The sequence below is a fragment of the Peromyscus maniculatus genome, chromosome 3 (genome assembly GCF_049852395.1).
Source record: "Peromyscus maniculatus bairdii isolate BWxNUB_F1_BW_parent chromosome 3, HU_Pman_BW_mat_3.1, whole genome shotgun sequence".
NCBI classification, from domain to species: domain Eukaryota; kingdom Metazoa; phylum Chordata; class Mammalia; order Rodentia; family Cricetidae; genus Peromyscus; species Peromyscus maniculatus.
The window spans coordinates 21051745-21057581 of NC_134854.1; the positions used below are offsets into that span (position 1 = coordinate 21051745).

Consider the following 5837-nt stretch of genomic DNA (forward strand, 5'->3'; position numbering starts at 1 on the left):
AGACGCAGCTTAATGTGCCATAAGGCAAGGAAAAAACCACTATCTGAGTTTTATTAGGAGGAGGCAGGGACAGGACAGGGTGTGTGGTCAGGCCTGCTGAAAAGACATGTGCTGTACAGAGAGAGGGGAGTGGGGAGGAGAAGAAGGCAGGAGTCTGTGATCCGCTTCTTATGGATTCCCCTGCACATGCACATATGGGCCTATGGAGCTGCACCATGCATGCGCATAGACTGTGTGATCATGCTGTGAGCAAATTACGCGATCACACAGCACACTGATTACGTAGGACATAAGGCCCCTTGCTTGGCTACTGAACTGTGCATGTGTGGTCATGGAGCTGGGGGAATGGCCAGGAATTCCAACCCTACCCCAAACGCACACACACCAAAAACAAAAACAAAAATCAGAAAAGAACAGGTGCAAACAGAAGCCAAGAGTTCCAGAACGTGTTCATGGATTGAAAGTCATTGACAGTCTCCTGGGTATCTCTAATTAGCTAGGAGTTTTCACTTTTCTTCTGATCAAGATTCCCAGTTTATGACCTGGCCACAATGGGTGTGGTGGGTGTGGAAGGTGGATGTTATGCAAAAGCATGGCGCTCAAAACAGAACGAGCTGCACCCAGCTGAATCTCAGAGACAGGTAGATACTGGAAACAACAGGAAGACTTCTTGCTGTGTAGCCTACAGAGCTGAGCAAATAAGATGGAAAAGAGATTAATATCTTGCATAATTTATGGCTGATTCATACTATAAGCTTTAAGTATTGATAGTAAATCCATTTTCAACAGAGCCTGCATTCATTCTTTTGTAAACTTATTTTCAATTGACAAACAAAAATTGCTTACTTATATTCATCATGTAATAGGTGATGCATTGTGGTATGTACACACTGCTGAAACATACACCTCAAGTTTAATGCTTAACCTTTGGTTGTGGTGACAATAATCAACATCTATTCTTTTCCCAATTTTCAGTAAAACAGTATCATGCTATAGTTGCCAATTTGTATTATAGATCTCTTAATTACTTTTTCCTCATGACTGAAATCATATATTCCTTGGTATGTATCTCCCCAACCAATCTCCACCCAGCCTTTGGTAATTACCATTTCTACTGTCTACTCCTATAAATTCAATGTTTTTAGATACTACATTTAAGTGAGACCATGCATTATTTCTCTTCCTCACCTGAGCTATTACATTTAATGTAATGTTTTGTAGATCATCTGTATTTTGCAGATGACAGGATTTTCTCTTTTTAAATGTTGTATAATATTTCACTGTGTTTATGTATTACATTTTCCTCAATGGGCCTTTGTTAATTCATGTTTCCTGGCTCTTAATCATTGGCCTCTGAAAGGTGATAGAGGTGTTCTGTATAATCTGCAGTTCTTTAAAACTCTAAGAATTTCATTTTGGATTAATGTTCCAGCAAAAACTGAGCATAATTCTCCCTCAGAAAACAAATAAGAATGTGCAGCAGCTTTGCTATTCCCTGTATGCTGTATTTCTCATGGATCTGTTGAAATCTCCACTCTCCCAGTCATGTCCCTGTCTTTAGGAGTTCCAGCTCCTTCCAAGAACAGCTGACATACCTCTTCTGATTCTGGCAGCACTTTGTGCACTGGAAATCTTGTTAATATGGGAACTTGGAGAAGAAAAGGAACAGGCTGAGAATAGAAATAGGGACTGAGTCGACCTCTTCACTCCTCCAGGCCCCATGATTAATCTCCAAGTGGACTGAGAATAGTGAAGGCCAGATCTCAGTCGGATGGCACACATTTTAAGATATCATCTGGTTGGAGATTAAGTGCACCTCTCCCATGTAAGAGATGGGAGACTGGGAGAGCACTCTCTACCTTGGGAAGCCACCTCTCCTCCTTTTCTTCCAGGTGAATTGGCCTGTGAGAGCTGTGGGAGGTCAGGGGCATGGGAGGACCCAGAGGAAGTGTAGCTGGAGTTTTCCTGCCTGACCCACAGTCGGGACAAATCTCTGTCACCTGCCAGTCCCACAACCGCTCAGACCCAACCAAGCAAACACAGAGACTTATATTGCTTACAAACTGTATGGCCGTGGCAGGCTTCTTGCTAACTGTTCTTATATCTTAAATTAATCCATTTCCATAAATCTATACCTTGCCACGTAGCTCGTGGCTTACCAGCATCTTCACATGCTGCTTGTCATGGCGGCGGCTGCGGCGGCGGCGGCGGTGGCGGCTGGCAGTGACTCCTTCTGCCTTCCTGTTCTTTCCTTTCTTCTCTGTGTTAGTCCCACCTATACTTCCTGCCTGGCCACTGGCCAATCAGTGTTTTATTCATTGACCAATCAGAGCAATTTATCATGCAGACCATCCCACAGCAAGGAAGATCAGTGTGGAGGTCACGGCAAGACAAGGAAAGAATGATCTCCATCATTGGATCTCAGCCCACAGTATCGCGTTCTGCGGACTGATTTAGACCAATCTTGCTCTTGGCCTTGGAAGAGGTAAGCAGGGTGGGCAAGGAAAGAGAGAGAAGATGGGTTGAAAAGAAGAATGGAAGGACACAAACAGGAGAAGCAAGCAAGAACCTGAGAGAGTTCCTTGTGTTAGCAGAACCCCTTGGCTTCTTTGCTGGCCGCAGGACAGCTGGGCCAGGGGACAGCAAGTGGCATGTCTGTCTAGTCTGTCCCTGTTCACCAGCTCCTCAATCCCTTAATCCTTGTCCTTTGCCATCTCTTCATGCTTTACAAATGTTCGAGTCACTGTGGGGTGCCAGAAACTGCGGTGGGAGATGAGAGGCAGTGGCTTGCAAGTCAGTTGGGGGTGATGCCCCTCCCGCACAGTACACAGGTTGGTGAGAAGAATCAGGCTGTAGGCAGGTGAGCAAATGAATACGCAGGAGGATTGCAGGAGCAGAGGTGTGGTCAGAGGCCAGAGCCACAGGCTCCGCACAGCCTCTATCGTCAAAACTGAACAAAGTGCTATTTGGAAGCAACACCATAGAGAACCTGCTGTTCCAGGCAATAGCCTCCCAGCTGCTGGTTGTTGTGAAATGAAGAGAGGAGTCCTTCGAAGTGGTAGAAGGGTCAACATTGTGGGAGATTGTTTGTGGAGCTTGAGGAAGTGGCTTCTTACCTATTTGCCAACCAGCATACAAAGTTTATTATCCCCACTACTAACTCTGCATTGGAAACAGAGCCTGGTGTTAGAGCCTGGTTGGTGGTGGGAATGGGGTGGGGTGGGTGAGTGGGGCGGGCGTTGGGGGGAAGAGGGGGTGCAGCTACTGTGGCTAGGGAAACTAGGAAAGGTCTGTCAGAGAAAGTAGCATGCAAGGCAATCTCTGAATGCCTCAAGAAGGCAATGCAAGGGACAGTCAGTCCGTGAGCAAGTGAGGGCCAGGGCAGAGCCTTCTAGTCAACACCCAGCAAAGCTAAGGAAGAAGAACAGCGGCTTGGCACACATGTGGAACGGAAGTGTGAAGCGAGGAAGCTGACACACAGTGCAGGGGGACTGGGAAGAAATTAGAGGGCTAAGCACAGGCCATGTCTTGTGGGGCTTTGTGGGACGGGGCAGGAACGTAAAACCAGAAGCTGCGGGAGGGACAGATGATCTGAGGCAAGGAACTGGTATAATCTGATTTACATTTTTGAAAGATTTCTTGTGCTATGGTGAGGAGAACCAGTTGAGGGATTAGGGAGAGAACAGTGAATGGGTTGTTCTAGCCTGGAGACGGTGACCGGAACACAGGGGCAGCCGTGAACACGCAGAGGTGGGCTGACTGGAGAGTTATTCAGGAGTTGTGGTGGTTTTCAAGATACCTGTGCACAGCTTCTGTATGCCTCTCCTCGGGAGGTGGGGCTTCATTATTTCTGCCCCTGAGTGTGGACTGGAGCTGCGGATGTCACTTTGAACCTGCAGCTTTTAAAAGACGGGGCTTCTGATGGGGGTTCAGGGTGGCTTGCTGCTTCACTCTGAAAAATAGCTCACTTTAAGAGAGAACAGCTGTCTTGTTCCGCCATAGTTCTGGAGACAAGCCTATGAGGCAAGGGACTAACATCTGTAAGGAACCATGTGAGTTACCCTGAAGGCTGACTTCACCTCTGTGCTGCTACCTCAGGTGAACTTTCTGAAGATTCCTCAACTGTGGATGGCTGCCAGGTCTGCCGCCTGCTTGAGTGACGTGGAGAAAACTCCCTGTGCCTGGATTACTTATCTGCAGATATTAAGAGATAACAAAGATACATCATTGCTTAGGCTTGGTGAGCTGATGAGTTCACCGGGGTTACTTAAAGGAACATGGACGGCCCTAGGGCAGATATAGCAATGAAAAGTTCAGTCCAGCACAGGTGATTACACATGACAGCTACGTATCTGGAGCTCGCGACCCAGTTTGCAGGCAGCTCCACAGAAGAGCATCCTCATTCCCAGCAACTGCTTAATGCTTGTATAATCTTAGGCGGGAAAGCCTAGCCAGCCTTGTAACTTTTAAAATGCTAATATAATATTTATCTTACTTCTTTGAAAACTTCCCATGTGCATACAATGTATTCTGATCATATTCACCCCTCCCCGCCACTCCTCCCTGGTCCATCCTTTATCACTCCCAACTTCACATCTTCTCTTTCCTCTTCTTTCTAATCCAAGTCCAGTTTGTGTGACATTTACTCATGGGTATGGGGCTACCAGCTGGAGCAAAGTCCACCTACCAGAGCCACACTCTTAAGGAAAATTGAGTCTCCTTTCTCAAGCAGCCATCAATTGTCAGTACATCCTTAGCTGGGGGTATGACCTCATAAACACCTCCTCCATGCCGGAATTTTTGCCTGACTTCACCTTGCACACATCTCATTTTGGGCTGGCAGCCACAGTTTCTATGAGTGCTGTGGTTTTGGGATGTTCAGAAGACACTGTTTCACATCAGCACTCCCTGACCTTGGACTCTTAAAATCTTTGGTGCCTGACCCTTGTAGGGAAGCTATTGATATACATGTCTGTTGCTATACATTGTCCACTAGAATCTGGTGGTAAGACCCTATTGGTCATGGGCTATCTGTGGCTAAGTACTCCCTAGACACTTATCCTCTGCACTATGACTGGCTGAGAATTTCCATATTAACCAAGGTTGACTGCACAAAGGAATTTCTCCAATGAGGTCGAGGAGCTGCAATACTATATAGGTACAGAGATAAGCATTTAGACAGCAGTTTGATACTCTCTCCATTTAGCAAAAGTATGGTAGTGGGTTCCCTCCTGGGGCCGTGAGCTCCTCAGTCATGGGCTCTTGGCTGGGACAGGCATGTATTTCTTCCTGTGAACCAACCAACAGTCCTTCAGTGCCATCAGAAAACATCTGGCTCCTCTGATAGCACCTATGCTATGATTGCACCCTTCTACATATCCTGCCCTGCCAGCTGCTATTGTAACTCAGTGTTCACAACTGGGTTAGAGTGCTGGGACTCCTCCCCTGCTCCAGCCTGCTTAGCTCCTCCTGCTACTATGAGAGCTAGCTAGCAAGGACACTTCCTTGTCAGAAGCAATTTGATTTCTCTATGTCTTGTGACCAAACTATGCGGCATCTTCAACACCAGGGTCTTATCAAGTTCTGGTGGGCAACCCAGAGCAAGGGCAGTTGCCTGTGTTTGGGGAGATCTTTGAAAAAGCCCTGGCTAACATTATTTTTAGCCATTAGGTTAAGCATAACCTAATTTTTAAAATACAGCAATAGATACCTAATAGAGACTTGTTTGGAACAGGCCACTTTTGGGGTTTGTGTGCAAATTTATATGTGTGCAAGTACCATATGTGTGCAGGTGCATATGTACATGTGTGGGCATGCATGTTAAGTTCAGAAGACAA

General features: G+C 46.5%; 1 long non-coding RNA gene across 2 annotated transcripts; it reads left to right on the top strand.

Moving 5' to 3' along the window:
* The first annotated feature begins 2870 nt into the window (after positions 1-2870).
* Positions 2871-4506, top strand: LOC143272277 (uncharacterized). Of its 2 annotated transcripts, none has more exons than XR_013049693.1 (2): positions 2871-3183; positions 4099-4506. It is a non-coding gene; the product is annotated as an uncharacterized LOC143272277 (long non-coding RNA). The 2 variants fall into 2 exon arrangements; XR_013049692.1 differs by having other exon boundaries at positions 2871-3058.
* Positions 4507-5837: the final 1331 nt, after the last annotated feature.